The 24,632-nt window shown below is 43.5% G+C and overlaps 14 pseudogenes; all 14 read right to left on the reverse strand.

Annotated features, from left to right (window-relative positions):
* Nucleotides 1–1,181: 1,181 nt before the first annotated feature.
* On the reverse strand, nucleotides 1,182–1,447 carry LOC130288234 (U2 spliceosomal RNA; annotated as a pseudogene).
* Nucleotides 1,448–2,906: 1,459 nt separating this feature from the next.
* Nucleotides 2,907–3,170, reverse strand: LOC130288212 (U2 spliceosomal RNA; annotated as a pseudogene).
* A 1,466-nt stretch (nucleotides 3,171–4,636) lies between these two features.
* LOC130288213 (U2 spliceosomal RNA) lies at nucleotides 4,637–4,900 on the reverse strand (annotated as a pseudogene).
* Nucleotides 4,901–6,364: 1,464 nt separating this feature from the next.
* LOC130288528 (U2 spliceosomal RNA) lies at nucleotides 6,365–6,629 on the reverse strand (annotated as a pseudogene).
* A 1,464-nt stretch (nucleotides 6,630–8,093) lies between these two features.
* On the reverse strand, nucleotides 8,094–8,358 carry LOC130288559 (U2 spliceosomal RNA; annotated as a pseudogene).
* Nucleotides 8,359–9,815: 1,457 nt separating this feature from the next.
* Nucleotides 9,816–10,079, reverse strand: LOC130286246 (U2 spliceosomal RNA; annotated as a pseudogene).
* A 1,464-nt stretch (nucleotides 10,080–11,543) lies between these two features.
* Nucleotides 11,544–11,808, reverse strand: LOC130287935 (U2 spliceosomal RNA; annotated as a pseudogene).
* A 1,459-nt stretch (nucleotides 11,809–13,267) lies between these two features.
* Nucleotides 13,268–13,531, reverse strand: LOC130286247 (U2 spliceosomal RNA; annotated as a pseudogene).
* Nucleotides 13,532–14,991: 1,460 nt separating this feature from the next.
* On the reverse strand, nucleotides 14,992–15,255 carry LOC130286248 (U2 spliceosomal RNA; annotated as a pseudogene).
* Nucleotides 15,256–16,712: 1,457 nt separating this feature from the next.
* Nucleotides 16,713–16,976, reverse strand: LOC130286249 (U2 spliceosomal RNA; annotated as a pseudogene).
* Nucleotides 16,977–18,442: 1,466 nt separating this feature from the next.
* Nucleotides 18,443–18,706, reverse strand: LOC130286250 (U2 spliceosomal RNA; annotated as a pseudogene).
* A 1,466-nt stretch (nucleotides 18,707–20,172) lies between these two features.
* Nucleotides 20,173–20,436, reverse strand: LOC130286251 (U2 spliceosomal RNA; annotated as a pseudogene).
* A 1,478-nt stretch (nucleotides 20,437–21,914) lies between these two features.
* On the reverse strand, nucleotides 21,915–22,178 carry LOC130286252 (U2 spliceosomal RNA; annotated as a pseudogene).
* Nucleotides 22,179–23,644: 1,466 nt separating this feature from the next.
* On the reverse strand, nucleotides 23,645–23,908 carry LOC130286254 (U2 spliceosomal RNA; annotated as a pseudogene).
* Between the last annotated feature and the right edge of the window lie 724 nt (nucleotides 23,909–24,632).

The following is a 24,632-nucleotide window of genomic DNA, read 5'->3' on the forward strand; positions in this document are numbered from 1 at the left end:
TTCAGATCTGCATATGAAAACAACACGCCTACCTTTGTTGCACATAGCTGCCTGCCTGTCTCTAGTTACCCCACTGGCTGTAGCTGCGTCCCTTCCGACATGGAATAACACCAACTGTAACGATAAACTGAAAATTAACAGTATAAACCTGCATCATTTTGGACTCTGGTATTTGCTGAATCCGGGTGACCTGACAATCGATGGTGGTGCCGCTGGTGATTCTGGCCTTCTTGGAATCTGTTGGGCCTATGTGTTAGCTCACACATCACTTGGGTATCCATGGTAACTACCACAACATGGTCATCTGCAGTTTACATCTAGCCCGTGGCATTGAATGGCATTTTAAAAGTGCTAAGGGTCCTGGTGCAATAATCCTCCCATGAGGATCAGCCTCAACGGCTTTGTAGATTGCACTCATGTCAGCAACTCCATATACATTTTTTTTTCTTCATGCTTCTTTCTTCATCCTTTTTTCTTTCTGTCATTCAGACTTTCATTCATTCGATCTCTCTCACTCACTTGCTTTAACTCATTTGTTCTCACTCACTCACTCACTCAATCACTCACTCACTCATTCACTCTCACTCACTCTCACTCTCTCACTCACTCGCTCACTAAGTCAGTCTCTCTCTCTCTCTCTCTTTTTCTTTTTATATATATTTTTTTCCGTCTTCTTCTTCTTCTTCTTCAGACCCTGTCATAGCACTAATGCCTTTCCAATACCACCAGCAGATGGAGACACTCCATTGCAACATTGGTTGTGAGCAGCAGTTTCTAAAAACAAATGCCTCATGGCGGATTTCCCATCCATCAATGGATGGTAAATTTTGTTTTTATCATTCACTGACCACAGAAACCAATGCATGGTCAAGCAACAGCAATGACACACCCTTGTGTATAGGCATGAGACCCTCATGTCATTTAACAGGATTCAGCACCACCCACAAGACAGCTACCTGTCATGTCATGTCAAACCTGCACAGGTGTGCTAGATTATTATTATTTAGTTTTATTTTATTTTTTTACACCAACCAGTGTGCAAACATGGTCATTAAAACGCTAAATGAATAGACGTTCATAAACCAGTCAGTGCAACTCATCATTTTGGTCTCCAATTCTCAAACTCAAATTCTCACCCACGGAGGATTAAATGAGAATCTTTCTTGTTTAACACTGGAATGGGGTGGTGCACTGTTCACTACCCGAAGATACTGCCACATCGGGTCAATGCATAGGGCGACAGAAGCAAGCTTCCAAATCAGCTCCCTTTCTCAAAAATCCATTTAATTTATGGTCCCCAGATAGGGAACGTATGTATCAGTATGTGCTCACAAGTCACCCAAGTGCAAGTATTCACACAAAAAAAAAAACGTGCCTCAGGATGCAATCTGTCGCAAGATCCTTTCTTTTTTTACACTTGATCTAAGCCAAAAGGCCTAGAGGGGATAACCGGGAAAGGGGTGGACCCAACCATGTCCCCTTCATGAGCACTCACATTACTCATAGGAATGGAAGGAAGGCTGGCAGCCAACCAGCCTCCCATACACTTTCTGGGTGGGTGGCAGTCAGCCACCCATACATACATACAGCACAGGCTAAACCCACATCATCACTTAAAAAAAGGACAGGCGACCATTGCACTCTGATGGAGCATTTAGCAATGCAATCCATAGCCTGGCTTTTGCCTGAACCCCCATCACTCCTCCTCTTGCATATAAGACAATATTTCAGATCTGCATATGAAAACAACACGCCTACCTTTGTTGCACATAGCTGCCTGCCTGTCTCTAGTTACCCCACTGGCTGTAGCTGCGTCCCTTCCGACATGGAATAACACCAACTGTAACGATAAACTGAAAATTAACAGTATAAACCTGCATCATTTTGGACTCTGGTATTTGCTGAATCCGGGTGACCTGACAATCGATGGTGGTGCCGCTGGTGATTCTGGCCTTCTTGGAATCTGTTGGGCCTATGTGTTAGCTCACACATCACTTGGGTATCCATGGTAACTACCACAACATGGTCATCTGCAGTTTACATCTAGCCCGTGGCATTGAATGGCATTTTAAAAGTGCTAAGGGTCCTGGTGCAATAATCCTCCCATGAGGATCAGCCTCAACGGCTTTGTAGATTGCACTCATGTCAGCAACTCCATATACATTTTTTTTTCTTCATGCTTCTTTCTTCATCCTTTTTTCTTTCTGTCATTCAGACTTTCATTCATTCGATCTCTCTCACTCACTTGCTTTAACTCATTTGTTCTCACTCACTCACTCACTCAATCACTCACTCATTCACTCTCACTCACTCTCACTCTCTCACTCACTCGCTCACTAAGTCAGTCTCTCTCTCTCTCTCTCTTTTTCTTTTTATATATATTTTTTTCCGTCTTCTTCTTCTTCTTCTTCTTCAGACCCTGTCATAGCACTAATGCCTTTCCAATACCACCAGCAGATGGAGACACTCCATTGCAACATTGGTTGTGAGCAGCAGTTTCTAAAAACAAATGCCTCATGGCGGATTTCCCATCCATCAATGGATGGTAAATTTTGTTTTCATCATTCACTGACCACAGAAACCAATGCATGGTCAAGCAACAGCAATGACACACCCTTGTGTATAGGCATGAGACCCTCATGTCATTTAACAGGATTCAGCACCACCCACAAGACAGCTACCTGTCATGTCATGTCAAACCTGCACAGGTGTGCTAGATTATTATTATTTAGTTTTATTTTATTTTTTTACACCAATCAGTGTGCAAACATGGTCATTAAAACGCTAAATGAATAGACGTTCATAAACCAGTCAGTGCAACTCATCATTTTGGTCTCCAATTCTCAAACTCAAATTCTCACCCACGGAGGATTAAATGAGAATCTTTCTTGTTTAACACTGGAATGGGGTGGTGCACTGTTCACTACCCGAAGATACTGCCACATCGGGTCAATGCATAGGGCGACAGAAGCAAGCTTCCAAATCAGCTCCCTTTCTCAAAAATCCATTTAATTTATGGTCCCCAGATAGGGAACGTATGTATCAGTATGTGCTCACAAGTCACCCAAGTGCAAGTATTCACACAAAAAAAAACGTGCCTCAGGATGCGATCTGTCGCAAGATCCTTTTTTTTTTTACACTTGATCTAAGCCAAAAGGCCTAGAGGGGATAACCGGGAAAGGGGTGGACCCAACCATGTCCCCTTCATGAGCACTCACATTACTCATAGGAATGGAAGGAAGGCTGGCAGCCAACCAGCCTCCCATACACTTTCTGGGTGGGTGGCAGTCAGCCACCCATACATACATACAGCACAGGCTAAACCCACATCATCACTTAAAAAAAAGGACAGGCGACCATTGCACTCTGATGGAGCATTTAGCAATGCAATCCATAGCCTGGCTTTTGCCTGAACCCCCATCACTCCTCCTCTTGCATATAAGACAATATTTCAGATCTGCATATGAAAACAACACGCCTACCTTTGTTGCACATAGCTGCCTGCCTGTCTCTAGTTACCCCACTGGCTGTAGCTGCGTCCTTCCGACATGGAATAACACCAACTGTAACGATAAACTGAAAATTAACAGTATAAACCTGCATCATTTTGGACTCTGGTATTTGCTGAATCCGGGTGACCTGACAATCGATGGTGGTGCCGCTGGTGATTCTGGCCTTCTTGGAATCTGTTGGGCCTATGTGTTAGCTCACACATCACTTGGGTATCCATGGTAACTACCACAACATGGTCATCTGCAGTTTACATCTAGCCCGTGGCATTGAATGGCATTTTAAAAGTGCTAAGGGTCCTGGTGCAATAATCCTCCCATGAGGATCAGCCTCAACGGCTTTGTAGATTGCACTCATGTCAGCAACTCCATATACATTTTTTTTTCTTCATGCTTCTTTCTTCATCCTTTTTTCTTTCTGTCATTCAGACTTTCATTCATTCGATCTCTCTCACTCACTTGCTTTAACTCATTTGTTCTCACTCACTCACTCACTCACTCAATCACTCACTCACTCATTCACTCTCACTCACTCTCACTCTCTCACTCGCTCGCTCACTAAGTCAGTCTCTCTCTCTCTCTCTCTCTTTTTCTTTTTATATATATTTTTTTCCGTCTTCTTCTTCTTCTTCTTCAGACCCTGTCATAGCACTAATGCCTTTCCAATACCACCAGCAGATGGAGACACTCCATTGCAACATTGGTTGTGAGCAGCAGTTTCTAAAAACAAATGCCTCATGGCGGATTTCCCATCCATCAATGGATGGTAAATTTTGTTTTTATCATTCACTGACCACAGAAACCAATGCATGGTCAAGCAACAGCAATGACACACCCTTGTGTATAGGCATGAGACCCTCATGTCATTTAACAGGATTCAGCACCACCCACAAGACAGCTACCTGTCATGTCATGTCAAACCTGCACAGGTGTGCTAGATTATTATTATTTAGTTTTATTTTATTTTTTTACACCAATCAGTGTGCAAACATGGTCATTAAAACGCTAAATGAATAGACGTTCATAAACCAGTCAGTGCAACTCATCATTTTGGTCTCCAATTCTCAAACTCAAATTCTCACCCACGGAGGATTAAATGAGAATCTTTCTTGTTTAACACTGGAATGGGGTGGTGCACTGTTCACTACCCGAAGATACTGCCACATCGGGTCAATGCATAGGGCGACAGAAGCAAGCTTCCAAATCAGCTCCCTTTCTCAAAAATCCATTTAATTTATGGTCCCCAGATAGGGAACGTATGTATCAGTATGTGCTCACAAGTCACCCAAGTGCAAGTATTCACACAAAAAAAAACGTGCCTCAGGATGCGATCTGTCGCAAGATCCTTTTTTTTTTTACACTTGATCTAAGCCAAAAGGCCTAGAGGGGATAACCGGGAAAGGGGTGGACCCAACCATGTCCCCTTCATGAGCACTCACATTACTCATAGGAATGGAAGGAAGGCTGGCAGCCAACCAGCCTCCCATACACTTTCTGGGTGGGTGGCAGTCAGCCACCCATACATACATACAGCACAGGCTAAACCCACATCATCACTTAAAAAAAAGGACAGGCGACCATTGCACTCTGATGGAGCATTTAGCAATGCAATCCATAGCCTGGCTTTTGCCTGAACCCCCATCACTCCTCCTCTTGCATATAAGACAATATTTCAGATCTGCATATGAAAACAACACGCCTACCTTTGTTGCACATAGCTGCCTGCCTGTCTCTAGTTACCCCACTGGCTGTAGCTGCGTCCTTCCGACATGGAATAACACCAACTGTAACGATAAACTGAAAATTAACAGTATAAACCTGCATCATTTTGGACTCTGGTATTTGCTGAATCCGGGTGACCTGACAATCGATGGTGGTGCCGCTGGTGATTCTGGCCTTCTTGGAATCTGTTGGGCCTATGTGTTAGCTCACACATCACTTGGGTATCCATGGTAACTACCACAACATGGTCATCTGCAGTTTACATCTAGCCCGTGGCATTGAATGGCATTTTAAAAGTGCTAAGGGTCCTGGTGCAATAATCCTCCCATGAGGATCAGCCTCAACGGCTTTGTAGATTGCACTCATGTCAGCAACTCCATATACATTTTTTTTTCTTCATGCTTCTTTCTTCATCCTTTTTTCTTTCTGTCATTCAGACTTTCATTCATTCGATCTCTCTCACTCACTTGCTTTAACTCATTTGTTCTCACTCACTCACTCACTCACTCAATCACTCACTCACTCATTCACTCTCACTCACTCTCACTCTCTCACTCACTCGCTCACTAAGTCAGTCTCTCTCTCTCTCTCTCTTTTTCTTTTTATATATATTTTTTTCCGTCTTCTTCTTCTTCTTCTTCAGACCCTGTCATAGCACTAATGCCTTTCCAATACCACCAGCAGATGGAGACACTCCATTGCAACATTGGTTGTGAGCAGCAGTTTCTAAAAACAAATGCCTCATGGCGGATTTCCCATCCATCAATGGATGGTAAATTTTGTTTTTATCATTCACTGACCACAGAAACCAATGCATGGTCAAGCAACAGCAATGACACACCCTTGTGTATAGGCATGAGACCCTCATGTCATTTAACAGGATTCAGCACCACCCACAAGACAGCTACCTGTCATGTCATGTCAAACCTGCACAGGTGTGCTAGATTATTATTATTTAGTTTTATTTTATTTTTTTACACCAATCAGTGTGCAAACATGGTCATTAAAACGCTAAATGAATAGACGTTCATAAACCAGTCAGTGCAACTCATCATTTTGGTCTCCAATTCTCAAACTCAAATTCTCACCCACGGAGGATTAAATGAGAATCTTTCTTGTTTAACACTGGAATGGGGTGGTGCACTGTTCACTACCCGAAGATACTGCCACATCGGGTCAATGCATAGGGCGACAGAAGCAAGCTTCCAAATCAGCTCCCTTTCTCAAAAATCCATTTAATTTATGGTCCCCAGATAGGGAACGTATGTATCAGTATGTGCTCACAAGTCACCCAAGTGCAAGTATTCACACAAAAAAAAACGTGCCTCGGGATGCGATCTGTCGCAAGATCCTTTCTTTTTTTTACACTTGATCTAAGCCAAAAGGCCTAGAGGGGATAACCGGGAAAGGGGAGGACCCAACCATGTCCCCTTCATGAGCACTCACATTACTCATAGGAATGGAAGGAAGGCTGGCAGCCAACCAGCCTCCCATACACTTTCTGGGTGGGTGGCAGTCAGCCACCCATACATACATACAGCACAGGCTAAACCCACATCATCACTTAAAAAAAGGACAGGCGACCATTGCACTCTGATGGAGCATTTAGCAATGCAATCCATAGCCTGGCTTTTGCCTGAACCCCCATCACTCCTCCTCTTGCATATAAGACAATATTTCAGATCTGCATATGAAAACAACACGCCTACCTTTGTTGCACATAGCTGCCTGCCTGTCTCTAGTTACCCCACTGGCTGTAGCTGCGTCCCTTCCGACATGGAATAACACCAACTGTAACGATAAACTGAAAATTAACAGTATAAACCTGCATCATTTTGGACTCTGGTATTTGCTGAATCCGGGTGACCTGACAATCGATGGTGGTGCCGCTGGTGATTCTGGCCTTCTTGGAATCTGTTGGGCCTATGTGTTAGCTCACACATCACTTGGGTATCCATGGTAACTACCACAACATGGTCATCTGCAGTTTACATCTAGCCCGTGGCATTGAATGGCATTTTAAAAGTGCTAAGGGTCCTGGTGCAATAATCCTCCCATGAGGATCAGCCTCAACGGCTTTGTAGATTGCACTCATGTCAGCAACTCCATATACATTTTTTTTTCTTCATGCTTCTTTCTTCATCCTTTTTTCTTTCTGTCATTCAGACTTTCATTCATTCGATCTCTCTCACTCACTTGCTTTAACTCATTTGTTCTCACTCACTCACTCACTCACTCAATCACTCACTCACTCATTCACTCTCACTCACTCTCACTCTCTCACTCACTCGCTCACTAAGTCAGTCTCTCTCTCTCTCTCTCTTTTTCTTTTTATATATATTATTTTCCGTCTTCTTCTTCTTCTTCTTCAGACCCTGTCATAGCACTAATGCCTTTCCAATACCACCAGCAGATGGAGACACTCCATTGCAACATTGGTTGTGAGCAGCAGTTTCTAAAAACAAATGCCTCATGGCGGATTTCCCATCCATCAATGGATGGTAAATTTTGTTTTTATCATTCACTGACCACAGAAACCAATGCATGGTCAAGCAACAGCAATGACACACCCTTGTGTATAGGCATGAGACCCTCATGTCATTTAACAGGATTCAGCACCACCCACAAGACAGCTACCTGTCATGTCATGTCAAACCTGCACAGGTGTGCTAGATTATTATTATTTAGTTTTATTTTATTTTTTTACACCAATCAGTGTGCAAACATGGTCATTAAAACGCTAAATGAATAGACGTTCATAAACCAGTCAGTGCAACTCATCATTTTGGTCTCCAATTCTCAAACTCAAATTCTCACCCACGGAGGATTAAATGAGAATCTTTCTTGTTTAACACTGGAATGGGGTGGTGCACTGTTCACTACCCGAAGATACTGCCACATCGGGTCAATGCATAGGGCGACAGAAGCAAGCTTCCAAATCAGCTCCCTTTCTCAAAAATCCATTTAATTTATGGTCCCCAGATAGGGAACGTATGTATCAGTATGTGCTCACAAGTCACCCAAGTGCAAGTATTCACACAAAAAAAAACGTGCCTCAGGATGCGATCTGTCGCAAGATCCTTTCTTTTTTTTACACTTGATCTAAGCCAAAAGGCCTAGAGGGGATAACCGGGAAAGGGGTGGACCCAACCATGTCCCCTTCATGAGCACTCACATTACTCATAGGAATGGAAGGAAGGCTGGCAGCCAACCAGCCTCCCATACACTTTCTGGGTGGGTGGCAGTCAGCCACCCATACATACATACAGCACAGGCTAAACCCACATCATCACTTAAAAAAAGGACAGGCGACCATTGCACTCTGATGGAGCATTTAGCAATGCAATCCATAGCCTGGCTTTTGCCTGAACCCCCATCACTCCTCCTCTTGCATATAAGACAATATTTCAGATCTGCATATGAAAACAACACGCCTACCTTTGTTGCACATAGCTGCCTGCCTGTCTCTAGTTACCCCACTGGCTGTAGCTGCGTCCCTTCCGACATGGAATAACACCAACTGTAACGATAAACTGAAAATTAACAGTATAAACCTGCATCATTTTGGACTCTGGTATTTGCTGAATCCGGGTGACCTGACAATCGATGGTGGTGCCGCTGGTGATTCTGGCCTTCTTGGAATCTGTTGGGCCTATGTGTTAGCTCACACATCACTTGGGTATCCATGGTAACTACCACAACATGGTCATCTGCAGTTTACATCTAGCCCGTGGCATTGAATGGCATTTTAAAAGTGCTAAGGGTCCTGGTGCAATAATCCTCCCATGAGGATCAGCCTCAACGGCTTTGTAGATTGCACTCATGTCAGCAACTCCATATACATTTTTTTTTCTTCATGCTTCTTTCTTCATCCTTTTTTCTTTCTGTCATTCAGACTTTCATTCATTCGATCTCTCTCACTCACTTGCTTTAACTCATTTGTTCTCACTCACTCACTCACTCAATCACTCACTCACTCATTCACTCTCACTCACTCTCACTCTCTCACTCACTCGCTCACTAAGTCAGTCTCTCTCTCTCTCTCTCTTTTTCTTTTTATATATATTTTTTTCCGTCTTCTTCTTCTTCTTCAGACCCTGTCATAGCACTAATGCCTTTCCAATACCACCAGCAGATGGAGACACTCCATTGCAACATTGGTTGTGAGCAGCAGTTTCTAAAAACAAATGCCTCATGGCGGATTTCCCATCCATCAATGGATGGTAAATTTTGTTTTTATCATTCACTGACCACAGAAACCAATGCATGGTCAAGCAACAGCAATGACACACCCTTGTGTATAGGCATGAGACCCTCATGTCATTTAACAGGATTCAGCACCACCCACAAGACAGCTACCTGTCATGTCATGTCAAACCTGCACAGGTGTGCTAGATTATTATTATTTAGTTTTATTTTATTTTTTTACACCAATCAGTGTGCAAACATGGTCATTAAAACGCTAAATGAATAGACGTTCATAAACCAGTCAGTGCAACTCATCATTTTGGTCTCCAATTCTCAAACTCAAATTCTCACCCACGGAGGATTAAATGAGAATCTTTCTTGTTTAACACTGGAATGGGGTGGTGCACTGTTCACTACCCGAAGATACTGCCACATCGGGTCAATGCATAGGGCGACAGAAGCAAGCTTCCAAATCAGCTCCCTTTCTCAAAAATCCATTTAATTTATGGTCCCCAGATAGGGAACGTATGTATCAGTATGTGCTCACAAGTCACCCAAGTGCAAGTATTCACACAAAAAAAAACGTGCCTCAGGATGCGATCTGTCGCAAGATCCTTTCTTTTTTTACACTTGATCTAAGCCAAAAGGCCTAGAGGGGATAACCGGGAAAGGGGTGGACCCAACCATGTCCCCTTCATGAGCACTCACATTACTCATAGGAATGGAAGGAAGGCTGGCAGCCAACCAGCCTCCCATACACTTTCTGGGTGGGTGGCAGTCAGCCACCCATACATACATACAGCACAGGCTAAACCCACATCATCACTTAAAAAAAGGACAGGCGACCATTGCACTCTGATGGAGCATTTAGCAATGCAATCCATAGCCTGGCTTTTGCCTGAACCCCCATCACTCCTCCTCTTGCATATAAGACAATATTTCAGATCTGCATATGAAAACAACACGCCTACCTTTGTTGCACATAGCTGCCTGCCTGTCTCTAGTTACCCCACTGGCTGTAGCTGCGTCCCTTCCGACATGGAATAACACCAACTGTAACGATAAACTGAAAATTAACAGTATAAACCTGCATCATTTTGGACTCTGGTATTTGCTGAATCCGGGTGACCTGACAATCGATGGTGGTGCCGCTGGTGATTCTGGCCTTCTTGGAATCTGTTGGGCCTATGTGTTAGCTCACACATCACTTGGGTATCCATGGTAACTACCACAACATGGTCATCTGCAGTTTACATCTAGCCCGTGGCATTGAATGGCATTTTAAAAGTGCTAAGGGTCCTGGTGCAATAATCCTCCCATGAGGATCAGCCTCAACGGCTTTGTAGATTGCACTCATGTCAGCAACTCCATATACATTTTTTTTTCTTCATGCTTCTTTCTTCATCCTTTTTTCTTTCTGTCATTCAGACTTTCATTCATTCGATCTCTCTCACTCACTTGCTTTAACTCATTTGTTCTCACTCACTCACTCACTCACTCAATCACTCACTCACTCATTCACTCTCACTCACTCTCACTCTCTCACTCACTCGCTCACTAAGTCAGTCTCTCTCTCTCTCTCTCTTTTTCTTTTTATATATATTTTTTTCCGTCTTCTTCTTCTTCTTCTTCAGACCCTGTCATAGCACTAATGCCTTTCCAATACCACCAGCAGATGGAGACACTCCATTGCAACATTGGTTGTGAGCAGCAGTTTCTAAAAACAAATGCCTCATGGCGGATTTCCCATCCATCAATGGATGGTAAATTTAGTTTTTATCATTCACTGACCACAGAAACCAATGCATGGTCAAGCAACAGCAATGACACACCCTTGTGTATAGGCATGAGACCCTCATGTCATTTAACAGGATTCAGCACCACCCACAAGACAGCTACCTGTCATGTCATGTCAAACCTGCACAGGTGTGCTAGATTATTATTATTTAGTTTTATTTTATTTTTTTACACCAATCAGTGTGCAAACATGGTCATTAAAACGCTAAATGAATAGACGTTCATAAACCAGTCAGTGCAACTCATCATTTTGGTCTCCAATTCTCAAACTCAAATTCTCACCCACGGAGGATTAAATGAGAATCTTTCTTGTTTAACACTGGAATGGGGTGGTGCACTGTTCACTACCCGAAGATACTGCCACATCGGGTCAATGCATAGGGCGACAGAAGCAAGCTTCCAAATCAGCTCCCTTTCTCAAAAATCCATTTAATTTATGGTCCCCAGATAGGGAACGTATGTATCAGTATGTGCTCACAAGTCACCCAAGTGCAAGTATTCACACAAAAAAAAAACGTGCCTCAGGATGCGATCTGTCGCAAGATCCTTTCTTTTTTTACACTTGATCTAAGCCAAAAGGCCTAGAGGGGATAACCGGGAAAGGGGTGGACCCAACCATGTCCCCTTCATGAGCACTCACATTACTCATAGGAATGGAAGGAAGGCTGGCAGCCAACCAGCCTCCCATACACTTTCTGGGTGGGTGGCAGTCAGCCACCCATACATACATACAGCACAGGCTAAACCCACATCATCACTTAAAAAAAGGACAGGCGACCATTGCACTCTGATGGAGCATTTAGCAATGCAATCCATAGCCTGGCTTTTGCCTGAACCCCCATCACTCCTCCTCTTGCATATAAGACAATATTTCAGATCTGCATATGAAAACAACACGCCTACCTTTGTTGCACATAGCTGCCTGCCTGTCTCTAGTTACCCCACTGGCTGTAGCTGCGTCCCTTCCGACATGGAATAACACCAACTGTAACGATAAACTGAAAATTAACAGTATAAACCTGCATCATTTTGGACTCTGGTATTTGCTGAATCCGGGTGACCTGACAATCGATGGTGGTGCCGCTGGTGATTCTGGCCTTCTTGGAATCTGTTGGGCCTATGTGTTAGCTCACACATCACTTGGGTATCCATGGTAACTACCACAACATGGTCATCTGCAGTTTACATCTAGCCCGTGGCATTGAATGGCATTTTAAAAGTGCTAAGGGTCCTGGTGCAATAATCCTCCCATGAGGATCAGCCTCAACGGCTTTGTAGATTGCACTCATGTCAGCAACTCCATATACATTTTTTTTTCTTCATGCTTCTTTCTTCATCCTTTTTTCTTTCTGTCATTCAGACTTTCATTCATTCGATCTCTCTCACTCACTTGCTTTAACTCATTTGTTCTCACTCACTCACTCACTCACTCAATCACTCACTCACTCATTCACTCTCACTCACTCTCACTCTCTCACTCACTCGCTCACTAAGTCAGTCTCTCTCTCTCTCTCTCTTTTTCTTTTTATATATATTTTTTTCCATCTTCTTCTTCTTCTTCTTCAGACCCTGTCATAGCACTAATGCCTTTCCAATACCACCAGCAGATGGAGACACTCCATTGCAACATTGGTTGTGAGCAGCAGTTTCTAAAAACAAATGCCTCATGGCGGATTTCCCATCCATCAATGGATGGTAAATTTTGTTTTTATCATTCACTGACCACAGAAACCAATGCATGGTCAAGCAACAGCAATGACACACCCTTGTGTATAGGCATGAGACCCTCATGTCATTTAACAGGATTCAGCACCACCCACAAGACAGCTACCTGTCATGTCATGTCAAACCTGCACAGGTGTGCTAGATTATTATTATTTAGTTTTATTTTTTTACACCAATCAGTGTGCAAACATGGTCATTAAAACGCTAAATGAATAGACGTTCATAAACCAGTCAGTGCAACTCATCATTTTGGTCTCCAATTCTCAAACTCAAATTCTCACCCACGGAGGATTAAATGAGAATCTTTCTTGTTTAACACTGGAATGGGGTGGTGCACTGTTCACTACCCGAAGATACTGCCACATCGGGTCAATGCATAGGGCGACAGAAGCAAGCTTCCAAATCAGCTCCCTTTCTCAAAAATCCATTTAATTTATGGTCCCCAGATAGGGAACGTATGTATCAGTATGTGCTCACAAGTCACCCAAGTGCAAGTATTCACACAAAAAAAAACGTGCCTCAGGATGCGATCTGTCGCAAGATCCTTTCTTTTTTTACACTTGATCTAAGCCAAAAGGCCTAGAGGGGATAACCGGGAAAGGGGTGGACCCAACCATGTCCCCTTCATGAGCACTCACATTACTCATAGGAATGGAAGGAAGGCTGGCAGCCAACCAGCCTCCCATACACTTTCTGGGTGGGTGGCAGTCAGCCACCCATACATACATACAGCACAGGCTAAACCCACATCATCACTTAAAAAAAGGACAGGCGACCATTGCACTCTGATGGAGCATTTAGCAATGCAATCCATAGCCTGGCTTTTGCCTGAACCCCCATCACTCCTCCTCTTGCATATAAGACAATATTTCAGATCTGCATATGAAAACAACACTCCTACCTTTGTTGCACATAGCTGCCTGCCTGTCTCTAGTTACCCCACTGGCTGTAGCTGCGTCCCTTCCGACATGGAATAACACCAACTGTAACGATAAACTGAAAATTAACAGTATAAACCTGCATCATTTTGGACTCTGGTATTTGCTGAATCCGGGTGACCTGACAATCGATGGTGGTGCCGCTGGTGATTCTGGCCTTCTTGGAATCTGTTGGGCCTATGTGTTAGCTCACACATCACTTGGGTATCCATGGTAACTACCACAACATGGTCATCTGCAGTTTACATCTAGCCCGTGGCATTGAATGGCATTTTAAAAGTGCTAAGGGTCCTGGTGCAATAATCCTCCCATGAGGATCAGCCTCAACGGCTTTGTAGATTGCACTCATGTCAGCAACTCCATATACATTTTTTTTTCTTCATGCTTCTTTCTTCATCCTTTTTTCTTTCTGTCATTCAGACTTTCATTCATTCGATCTCTCTCACTCACTTGCTTTAACTCATTTGTTCTCACTCACTCACTCAATCACTCACTCACTCACTCATTCACTCTCACTCACTCTCACTCTCTCACTCACTCGCTCACTAAGTCAGTCTCTCTCTCTCTCTCTCTTTTTCTTTTTATATATATTTTTTTCCGTCTTCTTCTTCTTCTTCTTCAGACCCTGTCATAGCACTAATGCCTTTCCAATACCACCAGCAGATGGAGACACTCCATTGCAACATTGGTTGTGAGCAGCAGTTTCTAAAAACAAATGCCTCATGGCGGATTTCCCATCCATCAATGGATGGTAAATTTTGTTTTTATCATTCACTGACCACAGAAACCAATGCATGGTCAAGCAACAGCAATGACACACCCTTGTGTATAGGCATGAGACCCTCATGTCATTTAACAGGATTCAGCACCACCCACAAGACAGCTACCTGTCATGTCATGTCAAACCTGCACAGGTGTGCTAGATTATTATTATTTAGTTTTATTTTATTTTTTTACACCAATCAGTGTGCAAACATGGTCATTAAAACGCTAAATGAATAGACGTTCATAAACCAGTCAGTGCAACTCATCATTTTGGTCTCCAATTCTCAAACTCAAATTCTCACCCACGGAGGATTAAATGAGAATCTTTCTTGTTTAACACTGGAATGGGGTGGTGCACTGTTCACTACCCGAAGATACTGCCACATCGGGTCAATGCATAGGGCGACAGAAGCAAGCTTCCAAATCAGCTCCCTTTCTCAAAAATCCATTTAATTTATGGTCCCCAGATAGGGAACGTATGTATCAGTATGTGCTCACAAGTCACCCAAGTGCAAGTATTCACACAAAAAAAAACGTGCCTCAGGATGCGATCTGTCGCAAGATCCTTTCTTTTTTTACACTTGATCTAAGCCAAAAGGCCTAGAGGGGATAACCGGGAAAGGGGTGGACCCAACCATGTCCCCTTCATGAGCACTCACATTACTCATAGGAATGGAAGGAAGGCTGGCAGCCAACCAGCCTCCCATACACTTTCTGGGTGGGTGGCAGTCAGCCACCCATACATACATACAGCACAGGCTAAACCCACATCATCACTTAAAAAAAGGACAGGCGACCATTGCACTCTGATGGAGCATTTAGCAATGCAATCCATAGCCTGGCTTTTGCCTGAACCCCCATCACTCCTCCTCTTGCATATAAGACAATATTTCAGATCTGCATATGAAAACAACACGCCTACCTTTGTTGCACATAGCTGCCTGCCTGTCTCTAGTTACCCCACTGGCTGTAGCTGCGTCCCTTCCGACATGGAATAACACCAACTGTAACGATAAACTGAAAATTAACAGTATAAACCTGCATCATTTTGGACTCTGGTATTTGCTGAATCCGGGTGACCTGACAATCGATGGTGGTGCCGCTGGTGATTCTGGCCTTCTTGGAATCTGTTGGGCCTATGTGTTAGCTCACCCATCACTTGGGTATCCATGGTAACTACCACAACATGGTCATCTGCAGTTTACATCTAGCCCGTGGCATTGAATGGCATTTTAAAAGTGCTAAGGGTCCTGGTGCAATAATCCTCCCATGAGGATCAGCCTCAACGGCTTTGTAGATTGCACTCATGTCAGCAACTCCATATACATTTTTTTTTCTTCATGCTTCTTTCTTCATCCTTTTTTCTTTCTGTCATTCAGACTTTCATTCATTCGATCTCTCTCACTCACTTGCTTTAACTCATTTGTTCTCACTCACTCACTCACTCAATCACTCACTCACTCATTCACTCTCACTCACTCTCACTCTCTAACTCACTCGCTCACTAAGTCAGTCTCTCTCTCTCTCTCTCTTTTTCTTTTTATATATATTTTTTTCCGTCTTCTTCTTCTTCTTCAGACCCTGTCATAGCACTAATGCCTTTCCAATACCACCAGCAGATGGAGACACTCCATTGCAACATTGGTTGTGAGCAGCAGTTTCTAAAAACAAATGCCTCATGGCGGATTTTCCATCCATCAATGGATGGTAAATTTTGTTTTTATCATTCACTGACCACAGAAACCAATGCATGGTCAGGCAACAGCAATGACACACCCTTGTGTATAGGCATGAGACCCTCATGTCATTTAACAGGATTCAGCACCACCCACAAGACAGCTACCTGTCATGTCATGTCAAACCTGCACAGGTGTGCTAGATTATTATTATTTAGTTTTATTTTATTTTTTTACACCAATCAGTGTGCAAACATGGTCATTAAAACGCTAAATGAATAGACGTTCATAAACCAGTCAGTGCAACTCATCATTTTGGTCTCCAATTCTCAAACTCAAATTCTCACCCACGGAGGATTAAATGAGAATCTTTCTTGTTTAACACTGGAATGGGGTGGTGCACTGTTCACTACCCGAAGATACTGCCACATCGGGTCAATGCATAGGGCGACAGAAGCAAGCTTCCAAATCAGCTCCCTTTCTCAAAAATCCATTTAATTTATGGTCCCCAGATAGGGAACGTATGTATCAGTATGTGCTCACAAGTCACCCAAGTGCAAGTATTCACACAAAAAAAAACGTGCCTCAGGATGCGATCTGTCGCAAGATCCTTTCTTTTTTTACACTTGATCTAAGCCAAAAGGCCTAGAGGGGATAACCGGGAAAGGGGTGGACCCAACCATGTCCCCTTCATGAGCACTCACATTACTCATAGGAATGGAAGGAAGGCTGGCAGCCAACCAGCCTCCCATACACTTTCTGGGTGGGTGGCAGTCAGCCACCCATACATACATACAGCACAGGCTAAACCCACATCATCACTTAAAAAAAGGACAGACGACCATTGCACTCTGATGGAGCATTTAGCAATGCAATCCATAGCCTGGCTTTTGCCTGAACCCCCATCACTCCTCCTCTTGCATATAAGACAATATTTCAGATCTGCATATGAAAACAACACGCCTACCTTTGTTGCACATAGCTGCCTGCCTGTCTCTAGTTACCCCACTGGCTGTAGCTGCGTCCCTTCCGACATGGAATAACACCAACTGTAACGATAAACTGAAAATTAACAGTATAAACCTGCATCATTTTGGACTCTGGTATTTGCTGAATCCGGGTGACCTGACAATCGATGGTGGTGCCGCTGGTGATTCTGGCCTTCTTGGAATCTGTTGGGCCTATGTGTTAGCTCACACATCACTTGGGTATCCATGGTAACTACCACAACATGGTCATCTGCAGTTTACATCTAGCCCGTGGCATTGAATGGCATTTTAAAAGTGCTAAGGGTCCTGGTGCAATAATCCTCCCATGAGGATCAGCCTCAACGGCTTTGTAGATTGCACTCATGTCAGCAACTCCATATACATTTTTTTTTCTTCATGCTTCTTTCTTCATCCTTTTTTCTTTCTGTCATTCAGATTTTCATTCATTCGATCTCTCTCACTCACTTGCTTTAACTCATTTGTTCTCACTCACTCACTCACTCAATCACTCACTCACTCATTCACTCTCACTCACTCTCACTCTCTCACTCACTCGCTCACTAAGTCAGTCTCTCTCTCTCTCTCTCTTTTTCTTTTTATATATATTTTTTTCCGTCTTCTTCTTCTTCTTCTTCTTCTTCAGACCCTGTCATAGCACTAATGCCTTTCCAATACCACCAGCAGATGGAGACACTCCATTGCAACATTGGTTGTGAGCAGCAGTTTCTAAAAACAAATGCCTCATGGCGGATTTCCCATCCATCAATGGATGGTAAATTTTGTTTTTATCATTCACTGACCACAGAAACCAATGCATGGTCAAGCAACAGCAATGACACACCCTTGTGTATAGGCATGAGACCCTCATGTCATTTAACAGGATTCAGCACCACCCACAAGACAGCTACCTGTCATGTCATGTCAAACCTGCACAGGTGTGCTAGATTATTATTATTTAGTTTTATTTTATTTTTTTACACCAATCAGTGTGCAAACATGGTCATTAAAACGCTAAATGAATAGACGTTCATAAACCAGTCAGTGCAACTCATCATTTTGGTCTCCAATTCTCAAACTCAAATTCTCACCCACGGAGGATTAAATGAGAATCTTTCTTGTTTAACACTGGAATGGGGTGGTGCACTGTTCACTACCCGAAGATACTGCCACATCGGGTCAATGCATAGGGCGACAGAAGCAAGCTTCCAAATCAGCTCCCTTTCTCAAAAATCCATTTAATTTATGGTCCCCAGATAGGGAACGTATGTATCAGTATGTGCTCACAAGTCACCCAAGTGCAAGTATTCACACAAAAAAAAACGTGCCTCAGGATGCGATCTGTCGCAAGATCCTTTCTTTTTTTACACTTGATCTAAGCCAAAAGGCCTAGAGGGGATAACCGGGAAAGGGGTGGACCCAACCATGTCCCCTTCATGAGCACTCACATTACTCATAGGAATGGAAGGAAGGCTGGCAGCCAACCAGCCTCCCATACACTTTCTGGGTGGGTGGCAGTCAGCCACCCATACATACATACAGCACAGGCTAAACCCACATCATCACTTAAAAAAAGGACAGGCGACCATTGCACTCTGATGGAGCATTTAGCAATGCAATCCATAGCCTGGCTTTTGCCTGAACCCCCATCACTCCTCCTCTTGCATATAAGACAATATTTCAGATCTGCATATGAAAACAACACGCCTACCTTTGTTGCACATAGCTGCCTGCCTGTCTCTAGTTACCCCACTGGCTGTAGCTGCGTCCCTTCCGACATGGAATAACACCAACTGTAACGATAAACTGAAAATTAACAGTATAAACCTGCATCATTTTGGACTCTGGTATTTGCTGAATCCGGGTGACCTGACAATCGATGGTGGTGCCGCTGGTGATTCTGGCCTTCTTGGAATCTGTTGGGCCTATGTGTTAGCTCACACATCACTTGGGTATCCATGGTAACTACCACAACATGGTCATCTGCAGTTTACATCTAGCCCGTGGCATTGAATGGCATTTTAAAAGTGCTAAGGGTCCTGGTGCAATAATCCTCCCATGAGGATCAGCCTCAACGGCTTTGTAGATTGCACTCATGTCAGCAACTCCATATACATTTTTTTTTCTTCATGCTTCTTTCTTCATCCTTTTTTCTTTCTGTCATTCAGACTTTCATTCATTCGATCTCTCTCACTCACTTGCTTTAACTCTTTTGTTCTCACTCACTCACTCACTCACTCAATCACTCACTCACTCATTCACTCTCACTCACTCTCACTCTCTCACTCACTCGCTCACTAAGTCAGTCTCTCTCTCTCTCTCTCTCTTTTTCTTTTTATATATATTTTTTTCCGTCTTCTTCTTCTTCTTCTTCAGACCCTGTCATAGCACTAATGCCTTTCCAATACCACCAGCAGATGGAGACACTCCATTGCAACATTGGTTGTGAGCAGCAGTTTCTAAAAACAAATGCCTCATGGCGGATTTCCCATCCATCAATGGATGGTAAATTTTGTTTTTATCATTCACTGACCACAGAAACCAATGCATGGTCAAGCAACAGCAATGACACACCCTTGTGTATAGGCATGAGACCCTCATGTCATTTAACAGGATTCAGCACCACCCACAAGACAGCTACCTGTCATGTCATGTCAAACCTGCACAGGTGTGCTAGATTATTATTATTTAGTTTTATTTTATTTTTTTACACCAATCAGTGTGCAAACATGGTCATTAAAACGCTAAATGAATAGACGTTCATAAACCAGTCAGTGCAACTCATCATTTTGGTCTCCAATTCTCAAACTCAAATTCTCACCCACGGAGGATTAAATGAGAATCTTTCTTGTTTAACACTGGAATGGGGTGGTGCACTGTTCACTACCCGAAGATACTGCCACATCGGGTCAATGCATAGGGCGACAGAAGCAAGCTTCCAAATCAGCTCCCTTTCTCAAAAATCCATTTAATTTATGGTCCCCAGATAGGGAACGTATGTATCAGTATGTGCTCACAAGTCACCCAAGTGCAAGTATTCACACAAAAAAAAACGTGCCTCAGGATGCGATCTGTCGCAAGATCCTTTCTTTTTTTACACTTGATCTAAGCCAAAAGGCCTAGAGGGGATAACCGGGAAAGGGGTGGACCCAACCATGTCCCCTTCATGAGCACTCACATTACTCATAGGAATGGAAGGAAGGCTGGCAGCCAACCAGCCTCCCATACACTTTCTGGGTGGGTGGCAGTCAGCCACCCATACATACATACAGCACAGGCTAAACCCACATCATCACTTAAAAAAAGGACAGGCGACCATTGCACTCTGATGGAGCATTTAGCAATGCAATCCATAGCCTGGCTTTTGCCTGAACCCCCATCACTCCTCCTCTTGCATATAAGACAATATTTCAGATCTGCATATGAAAACAACACGCCTACCTTTGTTGCACATAGCTGCCTGCCTGTCTCTAGTTACCCCACTGGCTGTAGCTGCGTCCCTTCCGACATGGAATAACACCAACTGTAACGATAAACTGAAAATTAACAGTATAAACCTGCATCATTTTGGACTCTGGTATTTGCTGAATCCGGGTGACCTGACAATCGATGGTGGTGCCGCTGGTGATTCTGGCCTTCTTGGAATCTGTTGGGCCTATGTGTTAGCTCACACATCACTTGGGTATCCATGGTAACTACCACAACATGGTCATCTGCAGTTTACATCTAGCCCGTGGCATTGAATGGCATTTTAAAAGTGCTAAGGGTCCTGGTGCAATAATCCTCCCATGAGGATCAGCCTCAACGGCTTTGTAGATTGCACTCATGTCAGCAACTCCATATACATTTTTTTTTCTTCATGCTTCTTTCTTCATCCTTTTTTCTTTCTGTCATTCAGACTTTCATTCATTCGATCTCTCTCACTCACTTGCTTTAACTCATTTGTTCTCACTCACTCACTCACTCACTCAATCACTCACTCACTCATTCACTCTCACTCACTCTCACTCTCTCACTCACTCGCTCACTAAGTCAGTCTCTCTCTCTCTCTCTCTCTTTTTCTTTTTATATATATTTTTTTCTGTCTTCTTCTTCTTCTTCTTCTTCTTCTTCTTCAGACCCTGTCATAGCACTAATGCCTTTCCAATACCACCAGCAGATGGAGACACTCCATTGCAACATTGGTTGTGAGCAGCAGTTTCTAAAAACAAATGCCTCATGGCGGATTTCCCATCCATCAATGGATGGTAAATTTTGTTTTTATCATTCACTGACCACAGAAACCAATGCATGGTCAAGCAACAGCAATGACACACCCTTGTGTATAGGCATGAGACCCTCATGTCATTTAACAGGATTCAGCACCACCCACAAGACAGCTACCTGTCATGTCATGTCAAACCTGCACAGGTGTGCTAGATTATTATTATTTAGTTTTATTTTATTTTTTTACACCAATCAGTGTGCAAACATGGTCATTAAAACGCTAAATGAATAGACGTTCATAAACCAGTCAGTGCAACTCATCATTTTGGTCTCCAATTCTCAAACTCAAATTCTCACCCACGGAGGATTAAATGAGAATCTTTCTTGTTTAACACTGGAATGGGGTGGTGCACTGTTCACTACCCGAAGATACTGCCACATCGGGTCAATGCATAGGGCGACAGAAGCAAGCTTCCAAATCAGCTCCCTTTCTCAAAAATCCATTTAATTTATGGTCCCCAGATAGGGAACGTATGTATCAGTATGTGCTCACAAGTCACCCAAGTGCAAGTATTCACACAAAAAAAAACGTGCCTCAGGATGCGATCTGTCGCAAGATCCTTTCTTTTTTTACACTTGATCTAAGCCAAAAGGCCTAGAGGGGATAACCGGGAAAGGGGTGGACCCAACCATGTCCCCTTCATGAGCACTCACATTACTCATAGGAATGGAAGGAAGGCTGGCAGCCAACCAGCCTCCCATACACTTTCTGGGTGGGTGGCAGTCAGCCACCCATACATACATACAGCACAGGCTAAACCCACATCATCACTTAAAAAAAGGACAGGCGACCATTGCACTCTGATGGAGCATTTAGCAATGCAATCCATAGCCTGGCTTTTGCCTGAACCCCCATCACTCCTCCTCTTGCATATAAGACAATATTTCAGATCTGCATATGAAAACAACACGCCTACCTTTGTTGCACATAGCTGCCTGCCTGTCTCTAGTTACCCCACTGGCTGTAGCTGCGTCCCTTCCGACATGGAATAACACCAACTGTAACGATAAACTGAAAATTAACAGTATAAACCTGCATCATTTTGGACTCTGGTATTTGCTGAATCCGGGTGACCTGACAATCGATGGTGGTGCCGCTGGTGATTCTGGCCTTCTTGGAATCTGTTGGGCCTATGTGTTAGCTCACACATCACTTGGGTATCCATGGTAACTACCACAACATGGTCATCTGCAGTTTACATCTAGCCCGTGGCATTGAATGGCATTTTAAAAGTGCTAAGGGTCCTGGTGCAATAATCCTCCCATGAGGATCAGCCTCAACGGCTTTGTAGATTGCACTCATGTCAGCAACTCCATATACATTTTTTTTTCTTCATGCTTCTTTCTTCATCCTTTTTTCTTTCTGTCATTCAGACTTTCATTCATTCGATCTCTCTCACTCACTTGCTTTAACTCTTTTGTTCTCACTCACTCACTCACTCACTCAATCACTCACTCACTCATTCACTCTCACTCACTCTCACTCTCTCACTCACTCGCTCACTAAGTCAGTCTCTCTCTCTCTCTCTCTCTTTTTCTTTTTATATATATTTTTTTCCGTCTTCTTCTTCTTCTTCTTCAGACCCTGTCATAGCACTAATGCCTTTCCAATACCACCAGCAGATGGAGACACTCCATTGCAACATTGGTTGTGAGCAGCAGTTTCTAAAAACAAATGCCTCATGGCGGATTTCCCATCCATCAATGGATGGTAAATTTTGTTTTTATCATTCACTGACCACAGAAACCAATGCATGGTCAAGCAACAGCAATGACACACCCTTGTGTATAGGCATGAGACCCTCATGTCATTTAACAGGATTCAGCACCACCCACAAGACAGCTACCTGTCATGTCATGTCAAACCTGCACAGGTGTGCTAGATTATTATTATTTAGTTTTATTTTATTTTTTTACACCAATCAGTGTGCAAACATGGTCATTAAAACGCTAAATGAATAGACGTTCATAAACCAGTCAGTGCAACTCATCATTTTGGTCTCCAATTCTCAAACTCAAATTCTCACCCACGGAGGATTAAATGAGAATCTTTCTTGTTTAACACTGGAATGGGGTGGTGCACTGTTCACTACCCGAAGATACTGCCACATCGGGTCAATGCATAGGGCGACAGAAGCAAGCTTCCAAATCAGCTCCCTTTCTCAAAAATCCATTTAATTTATGGTCCCCAGATAGGGAACGTATGTATCAGTATGTGCTCACAAGTCACCCAAGTGCAAGTATTCACACAAAAAAAAACGTGCCTCAGGATGCGATCTGTCGCAAGATCCTTTCTTTTTTTACACTTGATCTAAGCCAAAAGGCCTAGAGGGGATAACCGGGAAAGGGGTGGACCCAACCATGTCCCCTTCATGAGCACTCACATTACTCATAGGAATGGAAGGAAGGCTGGCAGCCAACCAGCCTCCCATACACTTTCTGGGTGGGTGGCAGTCAGCCACCCATACATACATACAGCACAGGCTAAACCCACATCATCACTTAAAAAAAGGACAGGCGACCATTGCACTCTGATGGAGCATTTAGCAATGCAATCCATAGCCTGGCTTTTGCCTGAACCCCCATCACTCCTCCTCTTGCATATAAGACAATATTTCAGATCTGCATATGAAAACAACACGCCTACCTTTGTTGCACATAGCTGCCTGCCTGTCTCTAGTTACCCCACTGGCTGTAGCTGCGTCCCTTCCGACATGGAATAACACCAACTGTAACGATAAACTGAAAATTAACAGTATAAACCTGCATCATTTTGGACTCTGGTATTTGCTGAATCCGGGTGACCTGACAATCGATGGTGGTGCCGCTGGTGATTCTGGCCTTCTTGGAATCTGTTGGGCCTATGTGTTAGCTCACACATCACTTGGGTATCCATGGTAACTACCACAACATGGTCATCTGCAGTTTACATCTAGCCCGTGGCATTGAATGGCATTTTAAAAGTGCTAAGGGTCCTGGTGCAATAATCCTCCCATGAGGATCAGCCTCAACGGCTTTGTAGATTGCACTCATGTCAGCAACTCCATATACATTTTTTTT

This window comes from Hyla sarda, chromosome 8 (assembly GCF_029499605.1).
Source record: "Hyla sarda isolate aHylSar1 chromosome 8, aHylSar1.hap1, whole genome shotgun sequence".
NCBI lineage: Eukaryota > Metazoa > Chordata > Amphibia > Anura > Hylidae > Hyla > Hyla sarda.